Below are 17,693 nucleotides of genomic sequence, written 5' to 3'. Positions count from 1 at the left end.
ACTGAATTGCACAGGACTTACGTTTTTTGTTTTGTTTTGTTTTTGCCCCATTCTTTGATCCATGATAACCTTAAGAGTATTGAATGAAATTAAAAATTAATTCCTTCCTTGAAACCTTGTAGAATACAGCATAAGTATAATTCATGTGTCAGTTTAAAATCCATGATTAAATCCAAACCAAGATTTGGCAAAACTAATTATTACTGGAAGTAAGTTGTCATTTTATGCCTGCCTAGTCTGTTTGTTATAGGTTATATTAAAAAAAAAAAAAAAAAAGACTGAATAGTTTTCTCCTTGGATATAAACTCAGTAGAATAATAGGAGTTGGTTTGGAAGTAAATCTCTTATGCCAATATATATTAAAAGGGTTTGTATTTTGCAGGCTGCCTTTCCTCATGAATCTGAAAGACCACACTTAATTGCTTATACGGTAGGTAGCGACTAGGAGCCTCAGGTAGGGATCCAGACCCCACAATGTCAGGTGCTGTACAAAAATGTAGTTTTCGCTACATAGTCTGCAAATGAAGTGTAAGCTAAGAATATAAGAAGGCCTATGCTAGGTAAGATCAGTGGTTCATCCAGTTTGACAGTGGCAGGAGTGGATGCTCTAGAGGGAGACCATTGAACCAGATATACCTAGAGTGATCTGTCCTCTATCCATTATCCTCCATGTCATCTACCTTTATTGGTTTAGAGACGCCAAAGAAAATATCTCCAGCCATTCTGTTCAACAGCTAATAATACCGTATTTACTCGACTATAAGACAACCCCATGATAATTGGACTCTTATGTGTGGAAATTTATATATTTGTTATAATTTTCCAGGGAGGTTTGCCTTGAACTTGTTCTCCTCCCACTGCTACAGCAGGGAAGATAAATCGGGAGGGGGGTGTTATGCAGCTTCTTTGCCCTGTTCTCCCCCCCATCAGACCCTGCTCTCACTGAGTGCATGCAAGTGAAAGGCAAATTTGAGAACACTGAATTTGAAATAAATGTGCCTGTAGTAATTTTCACCTATGCACATTACTATGGGGACCTATAGACCTGGTTCATCCAGACTTGATGCAGTTTACCCTTTTTGAAAGTACTGCAAGTTTTAGCACAGGTAATCTATAAATGCACTTTTTAACAACCCATTTGTATGATATTAGTCCAAAGCCAAACGGTTCATGATTTACTATATAGTTCACTGGGCTGGTCCTCAGCAGAGGCAACAGCATTTCAAGCTATGCTGACTGGAACCGGTGTTCTTGTCACAAATCCTGAGTTCCTCCAAAAATGTACATGGAGATGAGGTGCAGGGCAACCTGGTCTGGCCTCATCTCATGGAGGGTGGGGCCACACTAACCATCTGCAACAGGCTGAGAGAAGGGGTGACGGTGGGATTTTTGGTGAACTGTTTTGGGCACCGTATGATGTTTGCCAGATATTTAAGGCTGGTGAAGAAACAGGAATAATTGGAAATGGGAAAGACAGGTGCAGCTCAGCTGTGAGAGTAAAAAGGCTGTCAGTGTATTCTGTGTATAGTGGCTGCTCATGACTTGAAAAAGAGTCAGCGCTAAGGGGGATTGCATGCAAGGGATGCTTCTATACATCTTATTGAGATGGGCTGAACTAACCTGTCCTTGTGGTAGGTTCCCATGAGAATGTGTGTCCAATCTGGGCCATTTGTTCTATGGTCATGCTCAGCGTTGGCTGCATTTTATCAGCTTTATAGTTAGTTTCCGTTACTGAGCATGTGCTGCTTTTGGCATCAGTTTAATGATAGACAATGTGTTTAATTAGGTTTCCTTGTGTACATATGTAAGATGAGCAGCTTTTTTCCCCATGCTGATTTGGGGCAAGGGGGGGAAACCTCACCTTTTTTTTTTTTAAGTAAATACAGTAGTTCTATCATCCATGAATGTTTCTAGTCCCTTGTTGTCTCTGGCTATGCTGTCTGCCTCCTGTGGCAGTGGATTCCAGAAGTTAACTGTATGTTACATTTTTTAAAAGTACTTTCTTTTGTTATTTTAAACCTGTCTCCTCCTAATTTCATTGGTGGCCCATAGTTCTAATATTCTGGGACCTGATGAATAACAGTTTCCTGTTCACTTTGTCCACATGCTTCATGATTTTATAGACCTCAGTCATATCCCTCCTCACTCTTCTCTTTTCCAGAGTGCCAGCCTTTTTAGTCTTTCCTGGCATAGCAGTGCTCCACACCCTAGATCATTTTGGTTTTTCTTTTCTCTGTACCTTTTATAATTCTACTACTTCACTTTGGAGATGTGGAGAAAAATGTACATGGTATTCAAGATGGGGGTGCGCCATGCATTTGTACAGTGGCATGATGGTGTTCTCTGTTTTGTTTTCAGTTCCCATCTTAATGATGTCCAATATTTTATTGGCTTTTTTGGTTGACGTTGCACATTGAGCTGACATTTTTTTTTTTTTAGAGTACTATCTCCAATGACTCCAGAGTCTCATTCCTGAGTTGTAACAACTAGTTCAGAGACAACTTTTTGCTGTAAAATAGACATAGTCATGCTGGGTCTGAAAAACTTTTATACTCAGCTAAAAATATTTGGATGCAGCTAATGAGCTGCAAAATATATCAATGAGTCTAGTTTACAGAAATAACTTAATGATTGTTTTCCTTGGTTCCTACATTTGCTGATGATGATCAACAGGGGAGAGCCATATAGCCTAATTCACAAGGATACTCGAGGCAAAAAACTGGAGAAGTAGAAGAAGAAAATCATTCTTGATGTAAATTTCATGTCTGAATTTCGATAAATGACGATTTGTTTGGGTTTTTTTGTATTTTAGGTTGATATCAGCTCAGCTGCCAGAACTTTGCCCCACAGCGCTGCAGAGTTCCACATCTTAATGGATTGCTGTAGTCTCCTAATTTCTCCATTCACCCAGTTTCCTGCCTCGTGAGAATATTAGCTAGCACAGAACCTAGAAAAGTTACATGTAAGTCTTAATTCAAGTTCCTTTTTCCAGAAAAAAAAGCATTCAAAGAATGAAAATACCTCAGGGAAAAAAAACCCAGCAATAAATATCATACTTCAAAAAGCATCCTAAAAGCTGTAATTCAACAGAAAACATTAGGTTATGAATAAATGGATACTGAGGACTATTATTCACTTTTAAAACTAATTAGTGATTGTAATTTTGTCATTTTGCAGACCTTCGGCTTCCATGGTAAAAAACATGTTTTAAATTGAGTAGTTGGGGGTTTTTTCCCCCTTTTTTGTTTTTGTAAGTGTGTGTGTGCGCACGCACGCACGCATGCACACATGCATGTGCATATACATGCATGGATGTAATTTTATTTACCTCAGTGAATCCTAATGTCCAGCTTATACCACAGCACACTCGAACTCATAAAAGGCTGGCTCTTGATACTGTAGTCCCGTAGTTGCCCAGCTGTGTACATTTTAGGATAGAGTCCTTTCCTCTTGGTTCTACTTTCCGTCTTGCTTCCTCTTGAGTGACAACCGGTACATCACTGTTCACCAGATTTTATTTGGATATTGCAAGGCAAGCAGTGCCTTTTAAAGCTGAAGTTTTATTTTATCTATGTTGTGACTGCAACTTTTCTAGATGCTTTTGTTTAAGAATGTCAGTAATTGGTTAAGGGTTGGTCAAAGACCACCACAGAGGCAGAAGAAAAAAATAACACAGTGGATTATAAAACTAGTCATTGGCAGTATCAAGCAGGAATAGAACCCAGGAGTCCTGAACCCTAGTCCTTCCTTTAATTATTAGATTGTGCTGCCTCCCTGCTGCTCAGTAATGATGTAACAATGACAGGGGTCGTACGTTAGCAGTAAGCATATGATAGTTCATGTGTGCTTTCATGCACACAGAGAATGAGAATATGATCTGCTGTAGGAAAAATTGCACATTGCTGTAAATGGTGCAAAGGAGTTGATTGAAGCCCCTGTTGGATCAGGCCAAAAAGGGACCAGTGATCTGCCTGGAGATGGGCTGAACCCGGTCTGGCCGTGTGAAACCTGTCAGCAGTTTTAAATCTGAAGGGAAGGTTCAGCAGAGAGGGGAAGCTGGCTGTAAAGAGTTGTTGCTTTGTTGCAATGATCCTGAGTGCAACAGGGAGAATATAAAGGAAGATTTGAGCCTTCTTAAGGATGGAAACCCACAAGCAGGCAAACTTGGGAGAAAGCATGGGCTGAACATTTACCATATTTCCTAGTGTATGATGCAAGTTTCCCCTAAAAATCAGCCTGTCAAAATTGGGGTGTGTGTATTAAGTAGGAAAGCTGATTTTTTGCCTGGGATAAAAGAACTCTGCTTTGCTTTCTACTTCACTGTGCAGCAGTTGTTGCATTACTATTTAAGCAACTAAGGGAGTCAGTTGACTGCAGTGATTCATTGTTCTTCAGTCCAGAGGCGCTAATGATTGGTGCCACTGATTAAGCTAACCTTTCTTTGAGGAATCTTGCTATATGTTCTCCATTTCGCAGCCTTGGAAACTCTTTAGCCCTCTTCAGAATCATAGATCCACCCATCGGGAGGGGCCAGTCTTCAGAAGCAGGTAGCATTTCAGCTGTAGTTAAGCAGGCAGGGGAGGGTGAATCAGCTTGAAGACTAGGTTTGTCCCTGCTCTAGGCAGCCATAACTCTGGAAAAATCTTTTTTTCTTCATTCTGCCTTTCAAACACAAGGTGTTCCGGGGCATACTGTATATGAGAAAATACAGTAATAAAACTGAATCCTAATTGAAGAGTTTTTTTGCTGGGATATGGATTGTGCTTCAGAGCAGCTTGAAGACTAGCATCTGAGCAGAGAGATGAATCTGAGCAACAAACTGTGGCGCTTACTGATTCTCAGCCCCCAGTATGCATTAGTCTCATCCGTGAACAAGAAGGAAAATAGGAAAGCTGAGCACGGCTAAAAAAAATGTCTTCAGAAACAGGAGAGAATATTTTTTACACCTGTTAAGATGCTCCTGCTTATGTTGCCCTCACTTTTGAGAGCAGAGATGCTGTCCCTCTGGAAAAGGCTAGGCCCTGCATTGCTTGTATTCCATGGCCCTGTCTGCACAGACGCATGTGACAACCAGCAGCTGGTCAAATAACTCTACCAGAAAAACGTTAGGGGAATCCATGGAATGAAAAATGCTGGTGAAAGGTTCAGGACTTGCTGTATCCTGTATAAGGGCATCTACTGTCCAGGCTGCTAGTGTCCCCACCAGTAGGATTTAAATCTTGTTGTGTTCTTTGTAGTAGTCTTACTGTTACGCTGCTCATTGGCTGCTTACAGACATGGGGGGGAAAAAAGCCCCAGTGCTTTACTTTCAGCTCAGTGCACCTCTGCGCTGAATGCAGCGCGTGCCCAGAAGACGAATCGCATCAGCACGACCCGGCTTGCCCAGCATCTGTATAGCTCATGTGCTTCAGCTATTAAATAAAACTGATTAAATCAGCTATTAGATAAAACTCCCAAAAAGCCCCGCTGATGTATGTGAGCTATGCAGATGCTGGTCAAGCCAGATCAAACTGACATGATTCCTCTTCCAACAAAGCATTAGTTTTTTGTTTTGTTTTTTGTTTTGTGTTGGGTTTTTTCCATGTCTGACAGCACCCTATGTTTCCTCACTATAGCCATCAAAATAAAGGCCAAGGTATGAATTTTAGCAAGATCTTCACAGGTCAGGAAAGCAGATAAAAGTCAAGGAAAACACTGACATGTTTATTTCTCCAATAAATAAGGGACTATGAACTGATATGTTGATCGTAGAGATTGGCAGTCTTCCCTTATTTTTGTGCATTGGTGTAACAGGCTTGCAGTTTGCTGTCTGGTCAGAATATTCTCATTGTTTTTGTTTTATTTCAGATTAGCTGAACCTTAACTATATAATCAATGTGCATATCTTGGCCCCTGAACTAAAAATTCCTATTTAGTGTGTGTGTGTGTGTGTGTGTGTGTGTGTGTGTGTGTGTGTGTGTGTATTCATATTCTGATCACTGGGTTTTGAACTATGTTGGCAAAATTCTGTCTTTTATTAAAACAGCATAACTTGCATGTGGCTAGAATCAGGGAGTTTTATACATTCTGTTAATGCTTTATCTAATACTGTTTGTATAGCTGAAAAGTAGGTATGCAGAACTTCATTGTAGCAATATGACAAAAATCCCTATCCATTGTATACCTGTCACTAGATTTATTTTTTTTTCAAATTTTTTTTTTCATTTTGAGAGTTTACATATGTATACACAGGCATGTAGTATGGATAAACTGGCTAATTCTAAAATTATGAGGAAGGGGTGTTAGTTGAAGCAAAAAATTGCATTAAAAAATCAGAGATGTTAGAAAAAGAAGTATATTAAAAAGGCGCTAAAAATGGAGCTGCAAAAATGCAGATAGACTTGGTAGTAAGTGAAAGTCATTTTCAAACAGGTAGTAAGGGGCCTGCATAAAATTTTAATGGTGGCATAGGTTCAGTTGCTAATAGATGCAGACTATTAGGCTAGGGACAGAAATTCAAAAAGCCTGGGCCTTAATTGGTTCAATCTTTGCAAGTTAGTCTAACATGGCTAGGCTGAACCAGTTTGTGTCGTACAGACATCCACTCTGGACTGAAGAAATGGAGGCATATGCCTGCAGTGGCTCAGGCTAGAAACCAGGGGGCATGCCAGAGCAGCCATCCCTTCCCTTCCATGGTGCTGAGCTGAGGGAGGGTGTAGCCAGGCCCTGACAGGACATTTTGATTAGGGAGGTACCCCCTCCCCTCACTGTTCCTGACCAGCCAGCAGGGAGTTGACAACACAGTGTTTATCACCCCTAACTCAGTGTTTATCATCCCATTAAGAAAACAAAAGCCTCTCTTATTAATTCAAGTTCTTTGGATCTCCAAATTAACTTGAAGAAACTGTGTAGCTGGGAGAAACGTAAAATACTTAAATTAGTTTTGAGTGTTGGCATTGTGCTTAGGACCATGCAAAACTTGAAACATGACACAAACTGCCTGAAAAAAATCATCTTAATTGTAGTGTCATTACTGGCCTAGGATCCAACCCTGCATCTGGATCCATGTTTGCCGATACAGATATGAGGTCAAGGTTTCAGGTGCTTAATTAACGCTTCGTATCATTCACAAACCTATATATAGTGATGGAGTAGGGAAGTCAGGAAGAGAGTGTGTTCTTCTTTGAACAGCTTATATATTGTTCCCACATACTATCTCTGATAGTGTGGTACAAATTGGGTTTTGGTCAGATGCTATTGAAATTACAGTTTCTTTCAGCAAATGTTAGGCTATGGCTACACAGCTGTCCTGTTGACATCACAATGGAAGTGAGCTGCATTTTGAACTGCAGTTTAAAAGCTAAGTTCACTTTTTTGCAGTGTTTTTTCATCATTTCTTTTTGAAAAGGCAAAAACAATATGCCAATCAATAGTATTCTAAGCAGTCTAAGACTGTCTTAATTTATACTAATACAAATATTTTTGTTGAGAATTTAAGAGACTCTTAAAGGTATTAGTCAAAAACACATAAAATAATTTCTATAATCTGCAGATAATAACAGTTTTCAGATTACTTCTTTATATCCACTTTAAAAGTTTTTAAACCTGCCCACCAGCACTTGCTACACAGAAATATATATATTTTTTATTTTGACATTTACAATTTGATGATTAAATGTCTGTCACCTGCCCACTTGTAGCCCAGACATGAGGAACAGATTGATTTTATTCTATATCCAGTGATCGCAAAAATCAGACTTCATTAGACCAACAAGAGAATCAGATCTCTAAGTGAGGAGGCACATCCTGTGAAAAACCCAGTTGCTAGAGTTTTATATCTGTTATAGTAGTTCTCAGCTGTCATGGCAGTATGGAAGGAAAAAGGTAGTATTGCTATTGCTGAGCATGCAGAAGTGGATTCCTGTGTCCAGTATTTCTGGATTCTGTGCCACATCTGTCATGACACTGCAGGAAAAATTCTCTTTTTCTATGCTTCCTTTTTTTATATGATGGTAGGATTACTTGTGTTCACAGCAGGCCTACTTTGGAAAAAAAATGAACACATCTGACTTGCATGTTACTTACTTGGTGAATGTCATGAAATATGGGGATGTGTTACACTTTACTGTACATACAGGTAAACTGAACAGGGTACGCACTTCAAGGGTCAAGTGTTTGTGCACTTTTGAAGAAATGGGCTTTTTTAAATTGGGGAAGGAAGTGTTCACAAGGCTGAATGTGCAGCCTTTAATAGTGGAGAGTACTGCTATCTGTCTGTCTCTGCGAGGAGGTTAAACTGTCACCCATCATACTATCAGAATACTGTCCACGTACAGTGAATACCAGTACTGAAACCCCAAGTGGATTTTGTGAAATATGTCTTTTTCCCTTTCTTGGCTCAACATTCTGCTTTAGGATACAGTTTTGGTGTGGTGTAGGGTTTTTTGTGAAAGTGGAGAAGTGAGAGAGATGGACATGATGGAGATTTCAGGTTCATTGTTGAGTGCCATTCAGTGATAGAAATGCTTTTCCCTGCTACTTGCCTTTTACCACAGTGGTGGTACAGGAATCGGCATGCTACTCAGCCAGCCACCCTGTGACAGAGGAAGAAATCACAGAAAGGACTTTAGTCCATCCCCCTGTTCTAAAGCAGGATCAAATATGCCTATATCATTGCTGACAGATGGTGTTTCTTAATATCAACCTATCTGCAGTAACCTGTTATAGTATTTAACCATTCTTATCATTAGAAAAGTGTTTTTCTAATATCTGCCCTGTTGCCTGTTACATCTGCCCTGTGAATTGAGCCAGTTAATACTACCCTCCATAGTAATTGATCATTGCCCCCTTTTAAATCAGACTTTTACATGCTGGAAGACTGGAAATGGCACATACATTGTGAGCTACTCAGATATGAGTTTAATTCACAGTAAATTGCCAAATTAAACCCAAGCCACTTATATGCTGCTGTAACTTTTATTTCAAAGGATGCCACCTATCCAGTCACCTGGAGTTCATCAGCGGCCCCATTAGAGCCAATTGGATAAGCAGCACCCTTTAAAATAAAAGCTGAAGCACACAACTAGAGCATCTCAGTAGTCCTATGCAGTTCTTTGGCTGTGGGCATATGTACTTCTGGCTAGTTTTGAAACTCTTATCTTCATAACTGGCTATGGAACCTAATTCTGTAAAAACAAATAAATAAATAAGTAAATAAAATCCCTGTTCTTCTATATCATGCACATAAGGGGTATACATCAGGACCTGGGAGAATGTCTGTTCACCAAAGTGCCCCAAGGAAAAACAGGGACCAACGGTCATAAACTCCTTGAAGACCATTTTAGGCTGGACACAAGAAAAAATTTCTTTACTGTCCGAGCCCTAAAGACCTGGAATAAATTCCCTCTAGAAGTGGTGCAGGCACCACTCATTCCAGAAGCGCTTGGATGGTTATCTTGCTGGGATCCTTTGACCCTAGCTGACTTCCTGCCCCTGGGGCAGGGAGCTGGACTTGATGAAGTTCCCTTCCAGCCCTAACTTCTATGAAATCTATGTTCCCCACCTCGCACTATCTGGGATGCAAACAGACTGTGAATTCTTTCCAGTTTGTCTAAATCTTTCTTAAAAATGTGATGTACAAAATTAGACACAGTATCTCAGGTGTGGACTCATCAGTGCTAAACAGAGTGGAATAATGATCTCTATCTTGTATATGACATGTCTATTCCACATCCCAGAACAAGTTTTGCCTCTTTAGCAGCAGCATCAAACTGCCTTATATTTGATAAATATTTGCAATAAATCTGTTTTTTATGATATTCTTAAATAAATGTAAAGCAGATATGTCTAGTTCTTCAGTATAATCTGGAGAATATTAGCTAGAACTTTATGTATAATTGCTGTGTGTTTGTGTATGAACTGGAAATATGCCCCAGCTTGAGAATTTATAGAATGAGGTTTGAGGAGGGAGGGAGTTTTTAGTAATTTTAGTAACTGTTGTCCATAGCAGGAGTTGCGTATTTGACCAGCTTTTCTGCTGAAACTATGGCACCCTATCTGGAAGAAATAAGTATTTCCATTTTTTATTTTATCCATGGTTTGAGTAGTACCATAAAGCTATTAATGTGACAGTTTGCATTCTTTCTTCATACTGTTGCTACTATTGAGAGGAATGGTAGGATTTGATCTGATGACAACGAATCAAACTGAATAGAGTGTTTGTGCATCACTTCAGAGGTGTGTGGTGCTACGTAGGTGTGAAGTATTATTATTGATATGTTTACTTTTTTGTTTTCACGTGTTGGTGATGTTATTGAGAAGTTTTGTATCTGGCACAGATGGGAGTCTGTGTGTGTCAGCCTGAGTGACTGAGTCAGTTCTTGGCTCAGACTGATAACATTTCCTTTTACCACAAGGGACTGTGATTACTAGCATTTCCCCGTAGGTGGGGGGGACAGTACCTTCATGACACTCAAGTTTCCCACAGAATATCCCACCTGCCCATGCTTATCTTTTATTAAGAAGATACTGAAAGACGGTGGCAGTGAAATCAACTTTCTCTTTAACCTAAACCAGTGAAAACTAAAATTAATTTTACCACATGAGTTTTGTTTTCACTGCTGCTTAAATCTGTCCCTCTTCCCTTGCAGGGCACTGTACAGTCATTCAGTGCTCGATTTGGGGGCGGTGTGGTTGTAACCCAGTGGAGTATGACCCATTTTTTCATAATACTTAGATACCTGCACCTGTACAGCACACACCAGAAGTTCCTGCGACCTAAAATCATCACGAGAAAAGAGTATACCTGACTTCGACAGTATTGTGTAAACTGCAAGGTGTTTGGAGCAGCTGGCTCTGCGTGAGACTACATGTTAATTACTAGAAGATGACGGGCAGTTTTGTCTAGTCTGCAGTTAATGAGCAAGTGCAGGTAAAGATAAGTTTTCTGGAGCTGACACTTTGTGTCGCAGATTATTTTGTTAAATACTAATCGCTCGCTTGCTGCACATGTTTCCTGTTATGATTTACGGAGAGCAAGAGTGTTATAATTGAAGCTTTAGTAGCCATAATAACTTGCGTTTTCAAGAAGAGTGAGATGATTAATGAAAGCAGACTGTCGGCTTTCCTTCCTATACCCCCAGACCTCCCTTCCTTCCTTCCTCTCTTTTTCTCTCTTTCTTTTGGTTAGTCCTGTGAAGATATTCGCATGATGGCTTTGCTCATACTTGTACTGCTTAGAAACATGTGTGGGGTAAGGAGAAACATGTCAAGCATAGAAGAGAATGGTGACTGTAGCTTGCGTGTGGCTAGGTTTTGAATGGTCATGTATAAAAAATTAAGTAATTTGCAGAGCAAATTTAAGTAAAATGGAATTTAAGCATGACGAAATGAAAGCATGAGAACTAGAGAGTCTCTAGTTCTTCTAATGCTGCTATTATGAGTGTGAAGGGATTTTGGGGGAAAAAAACAGATTCTAGGTAGTGCATTCAGTATAATTTCTCACTGATAAGTCAAAAATAGTCCCTTCTAAATCACCAGTTTGAAAGAGCTAGAAAAGGAAATATATCCTGTTCATTAACAATGTAAAATTGATCAATGCTTAGAAAACATGAGTACCTGTCTCCCAGACAGCGAATAAGAACAAAGAATGGGAGATTCTCTGAAAGCATAAAAGCCCCATTTATGTCCTGTTGCAGTGTATATGGTAATAAAACTCTATCTTTGCTGTTTAAAATAATGCAACAAAGCCATAAATATAAATGGGAAAAAACACAACTGATTTTAGCTACTTGATATCCCTTGTTGAGACAAGACATTGGTTCTGGTTTTTTGCATTTGTATACTTTGTGCTGTAGGTGCTGGAAGTGTGGGTGGCCAAGAAAAAGCAGTGGTTACAATAAGATTTTCCATTTATTGCCCTTTGTGTACACCTAAAAATAAGATTCAGACGCGTCAGAATCTGTAGAGCAAGCATAATCGTTCTGTTAGCTCTGATGACTGGGTTGTACACAGCTCTGCCTCTGTCTGGTAAGTTCTATGTAAGGTGCTTGTAAGAGTGTCTTTGTTGAAATGAGAGAGGCAGGGTGTTTACTTACTCTGTTAGCCTGCATATGACTCTTTTTCAGCATTTTCTCATTCTAAGTATCAAAGCAAGGCTAATATATAAATAAGAATGTTTTTTGGAAACAAAATTGTCCTGGTATCTGGATAAAACAGCTGTAGAGTCTGTCATCCAAAAGCACAATTGCATAGCTTGAATTGTTGAACTATAACTTTTTGCTTTTTTGTTTTATACATATGCTCTTTGCCAGTCTGTTGAACAGCAAGGAAAATAATTCTTAATGATGACCTTTGGTATGTAAAACCCCTTTGTTTGCATTATTAGATGATAGGATTACTAAGTGCTGGCATTTCCAGGTAGCCACATCTGTTAAAGGGTCTGTTAAATTAGTTAAAACATATATTTATTGAGCTGCTAAATCTAGTATGACCATACTAATTGACAATGTGTCAGTTTATTGTCTAGAAAAACACTAAGGAGAAATGTTGTCAGCATATGCAGGGAAATTCAGAACTTCATGGTCCCACCTCTGGTACTGTCCCTGTTTCACTCATGAAGTAGCTGTGGTATTTCCAAAGAATGAGTGTGTCTATGCATTTTGAGCTTTTCAGTTTGATGTGATTCTTGAAATGGGTGAATAGAGAAGCAAACGTTCAGGAGATACTTTGTGAAGCCTTAAAAAAATTTAGGTACAACCAAAACAGTTTGTTTTCCAGTGCGTCTTGCCTTCCTGTCCATAGCCTTGTTCTCACTTCAGAAGTTTTCCAAGTTTCTAAAACAGAAGAAACATTCATTTTTGGTGGCTTTAAAACCAGGCTAAGCAAGAATATTGGTCTCCCATTCTGCACAGCCCTGCACAGTAAAAGATGATATAGTGCAGACATTCAAAGGCACAAGCAGTTGTTACATGGAATATTGATGCTGTGTGTGGTGGGCTTTTTATTATGCAATATAAAATTCCATTAAATTTGCTCCATGTAAACCTCCCCCTTCTTTTAGGAATAGAACTCTGTTGTGTGTGATTATTACCATCTATTCATTTCATCACCTTTGCCTTTTTATTTAAATACATATTTCTGCTGTAACATCTGTGCACATCCACTGTAGAACCTGCTGATATACCATATAAAAGGCATCAGTAATCAAGGCTTGAAATATTTCAGGTGGGAATGGGCAAAACTTCAGGAGTAATTAGCTTCTACAGTGGTGTTTTCTGCAGGGAATTATATTACATCTGTTATAATTATCTGTGTGTCTCAATCCTGTAGGTGACCAGATGCTGACAAGCAGGATAAACATTTGTTGTCATTTTTATTGTAAATTCTCCATATTTGTTACAAATGTAGACCTTTTTTTCCTTTTTTGCTGCTGCTAAGCCTGATACATATGAGTTCAATCTAATGGCTTTGAAGATAACTCCTGGAGAATCTGTGTCATGTGGTGAGAACACTCAGGCTGCATTTGGTGCTTCTGTCTGTTTCCGATTGGCATGATACAGTATTTTCTTTTCCATGGGTATCACCCAGACACTACTTTCAGTAATGGTATGTAGGATGCATTGTGCAATCGGTAAACAACATAGTAATCTTCATTTTTTAATCAATAGCATTGTATTTGTCGCCTAGGGAGTCGGATGGAACCTCTTTAGTTTTCAGTAGTCTTTGCAGAGATGCTTAGTCTACTCTGCTCCAATTTCTGTCATTTAGGAGCTAGGGACAGATGTTCAGAAAGCCAGAGCCTGAATTGATTCAGTCTTTATGGGTTAGTCTAACCTGCATAGATTGAACCAATTTGTGAGTGAATACACATTCATTTTTGACTCTGGAAATGCAGGCATGTACCTGCAGTGGCTCAGGCCAGAAGCTGGGGGGCGCTAGAGTCAGCCATCGGCTAGAAGGAAATTAAGTTGGGGGGGGCATGGCAAGGCCCAAGAAGGCCTGAGTATGACTGGGGAGGAGTTTAAACCCAGCCAGGGTCTGCCTAGAGGGGGATGGGGAAGCAGCCCCTGTCAGGGGTCCCCAGCCCTCCCTCCCCCACTCGTTGGTTAGTGGCAGGAGTGGTGGGGGGCAGACCTCGGTAGCCTGAGGAATTTAATCCCCACATTGCGGGGGAGCGCGGCATGGGTACCGATAGGTTCTGCTCATGCACCTGGGGCCACAGAGGCCAGATGCCAGTAGCCTGAGGAAAGGGGAAGGTTTAATTCCCCTTTTGCAGGCAGCAGAGGCAGGGGAGAATTGATACAGTGCCCTGGGCCCAATCACTCTGAGGAGCAGCCAGCCGGCCATGGGGTGGGGAGCAGGTAAGTGACCTGGCTGCAGGGAATTGAGGAGCCGGGGCTAGTTATGGAGCCCAACTCACCTCTGCCTCCTGCTGTGGCAGCATGGCCTGGGCCTGGGCCTGGGCCTGGGCAGCACCAGGGTGGGGGTCAATACCTACCACCGCCTGCCTCCAGCCCCACTCAAGGGCCATGGTTTGCAGGTAGGCTGCAGCTGCAGCGCAGCTCTCCGCCCCCTCCTTCTCCCAGTGGCGGCAGAGTGAACTATTGCGGCAGATGCAGGTGAAGCATCTGTCACCCGCCACCTGCTCATGGTGGTGCCAGTCACTCAGGACAGGATGCTGTGGTAGGCAGCAACTGGCCTGCAGCAGCCCGCCCCTCCCTTTCCCAGCGGTGGCGGAGTGAACTATTGCGGTAGGCACAGGTGAAGCACCTGTTGCCTGTTCACAGTGGTGCCAAGCTCTTCAGGTAGGCTGCTGCGGGCCAGGGGCGGTGGTGCAGGCACCCGTAACGGTGGGCAAAGGTGAGATACCTGTCAACCACTGCCTGCTTGCAGCAGTGCCAGGCACTCAGGGCAGGCTGCCACAGACCAGCTGCTGCCTAGGCGTCTGGGCCAGACCAGACCAGGCTGCAGTAGTCCCTTGTCTCTCCCCACTGCTGCTTATGCCCCTGACCCACAGCAGCCCACCCCGAGCACCTGGCACCTCTGTGAGTAGGTGGTGGGTGACAGGAGCTTCACATGCCCCCGCCACGATAGTTTGCTCCGCCACTGCTGGGAGAGGTAGGGGGCTGCAGCCTCCCTGTAAATCATGGTCCCTGCATGGAGCTGGAGGCAGTGGGTGCTGATCCCTGCCCACTGGGGCCACCCCAGGCCGTGCCACACTGGCACAGTGGAAGGCAGTGGTGAGTTGGGCTCTGTAACGAGCCCCAGTTGCCCCCCATCCCTGCAACCAGGTCAGTTCCCCCACTCCCCTCCTGTCCTCACAGCCAGCTGGCTGCTCCTTGGAGACACAGCCTGGGGCACTGTGTCAGTGTCCCCCCAGCCACTGCTGCTTGCACTGGGGGGATTAAACCCCCTCCTTCCTCTCAGGCTATTAGCATCTGGCTCCCGTGGCCCCGGTGCACAAGCAGAGTCTATTGGTGCCGGCATTGCACCCCCACCCTGCAATGTGGGGATTAAACCTCCACTTTCCCTCAAGCTACCAGGGTCTGGCCCTACCCCTGCTCCTGCTGCTGGAGCAGTGAGGGGGTTGGGGGCTGAAGACACCTGGCAAGGGCTGCTGCCCCCTTGCCAGGCAGACCTGGCAGTACTTCAGAGCAGGGTTTCCCATCACTTAAAGCCGGAGCAGTGATAGTGGTCTGGCTAGAGAGAATAGGGGTGGGGCCAGCTCTGCTTGGCAGGAACAGGCAGCCCAGGACTGCAGAGCATGCTGGGATGCTGAAGGACTCTGATTTAACTTAAACTGGGAAGGGGTCTGGGACAGAAGTTGCATAAACTGGTTTGACCAAAATCAGTTAAGTCTACACTCAACCAGGTTTATCTTAAACCTGTTTCGGCCATTTTGAAACTGGTTTATGTGCACTGAACTTATGTTCTGTTACAGGTTTAAACCAGTTTCTGGTGACTTAAACCAGTTTATGTGCAACTTCTGTCCCTAGCCAAGATGTCCAAAGTAAACAGTCACAGGTGCAGGGACTGAATTAAGACTATTGTAAGAGAGTTCTGGCAGTGGAACAGAGTTCTTCAGCTGAAGTTCAGTAATCTTTTGAGCTGTACTGCAGGACATCTACCTCAGGAAATCAGCAGGGCAGGTTATTTAAATCTTCCTTCCCCTCCCAGGACAAACACAGCTGTAATCCAGCTTTTTAAACAATCATTTCTCATATGCTTATTTAATGCTTTTTCCCCTTAGTTTTCGGCTTGGCATGGCAAGCCTGCCTGAAATGTAGAGGAATGATCTTCTAGTGCACAAGGCCTTTAATTTATGCAGGTGCCTCTGCTTTGTTGCACTGTCATATGCTGGAAATGCTGTGAAAAAGCAAGGAGGAGGAGGTAGTAGATCATACTCAGCCTATGATCCCCTCCTACACACTCATTCGGAATGGCGAAGGCTTAGAAATGCAACTCAGTGATACGATATGATCAGATCCTAACATAACAGTTGATTGTTCGTTATGCTTTTCATGTACTGGAGGAAGAGAATTGGCCAGTCATTATTGCATTACTTGAATAATACAAAACATTAGCAATGGAGATTTACTATAATGGTATATTTTAAGTGCATCTCTGCTCTGCTGGTTTCACTTTTAATGCACTACTAAGGAATACTTTAGAGGTTATTGCTAATGGATGAATCTTCAGGAAGATTGGAATTTTCAAGCAAGATTGACATTTGGAGTGAGAAATATAAATCTAATGAGAGTATTTCAGCACAGGTTTGTAATTAGGGATGAATAGAGTAAATTTGTACACGCAGGCTACAAAAGGGCACAGTGGAAGGTGAAATTGCACACTGTGCAGTGAATGAGGGATGAAAGCCAATGTATCAGTGTCATGGCATGACAGTGTAGAGTATAAATGATACTGTCACTGAGTGCTGCAGAAGGTATCAAGGGAATTCCACTCCAGTAAATTACATTACTTAGAGAGACCTGAAGGCATTGTGTCTGAATGAGTGGAGGAAAAAAAGGTTGTCAGCACAAAGCAGAAGATATTACAGAACAACTGGCTGCAGGGTTGAAAATCGGTGTTTTTCTGATGTTTACCATGTAAAGCTCTTCAGTCAGTTTTTTTAGTGTTTTTTTAATTTTAGTTAAAGCTTGTTGGTGAGGCAGTAACATTTTCTGGATGATGTTCACTTATCTACATAATGTCTCGGTTCATATCGTGTCTGATTTTTTTCAGCAGGCATGTGTGCATTCTAGTCCCACTGCTTGGCTGGGAACAGGCACTCCTGAAAATTTGAGCCCAAACTAGTCAGTCTTTCCGAAGTTCTTTGAATGGGGGTCCTTAAGTCTGGCTGAGGAAAATCTAGTGTTGATGCATGAATTTTTCTTTCCTCACTCTGGCTTTTACACATTCAGATACCAGGGTGGTGAGGGCTATGTAAAAGCTTAGATGATTTACATAGTAATGACAATCTAGAAACAGGGTTAAGGTATCATTTACCCATGTAATATACACATGTACCTAGTACATGGGTTACCTTCTTTGATCAAAACCCCTGTGTGCTCCCAGATGCATACCAGCTGTTATTGGGTTTGCCATACCTTAGTGCAAGAAAATATAGCTCCCAATGTCCTTCCTCCAAATCACTTTCTCAATGAAGTTTCTTGAATAAGTTGAGAGATCTGCTTTAAGGTAAGGCCAGCACTTCC

General features: G+C 41.8%; 1 protein-coding gene across 9 annotated transcripts in view; it reads left to right on the top strand.

Annotated features, from left to right (window-relative positions):
• BACH2 (BTB domain and CNC homolog 2) overlaps positions 1 to 17,693 on the top strand; it is a 274,189-nt gene that overhangs the window by 142,835 nt on the left and 113,661 nt on the right. For 6 of the 9 annotated variants that reach the window (XM_019496904.2, XM_059732065.1, XM_019496905.2 and 3 more), the window contains one exon: positions 2,813 to 2,962. The exons of 2 other annotated variants lie outside the window; for them this stretch is intronic. The gene's annotated coding sequence lies outside the window, so the exon portion shown is untranslated. Of the gene's footprint in view, positions 1 to 2,812; positions 2,963 to 10,714; positions 10,910 to 17,693 lie in introns of all 9 variants that reach the window. One more of the 9 variants, XM_059732063.1, reaches the window with a different exon arrangement.

The sequence above is a fragment of the Alligator mississippiensis genome, chromosome 1, assembly GCF_030867095.1.
Source record: "Alligator mississippiensis isolate rAllMis1 chromosome 1, rAllMis1, whole genome shotgun sequence".
Lineage (NCBI taxonomy): Eukaryota > Metazoa > Chordata > Crocodylia > Alligatoridae > Alligator > Alligator mississippiensis.
Note: the sequence above shows the minus strand (reverse complement) of the source record. Positions and strands in the feature narration are given on the sequence as shown.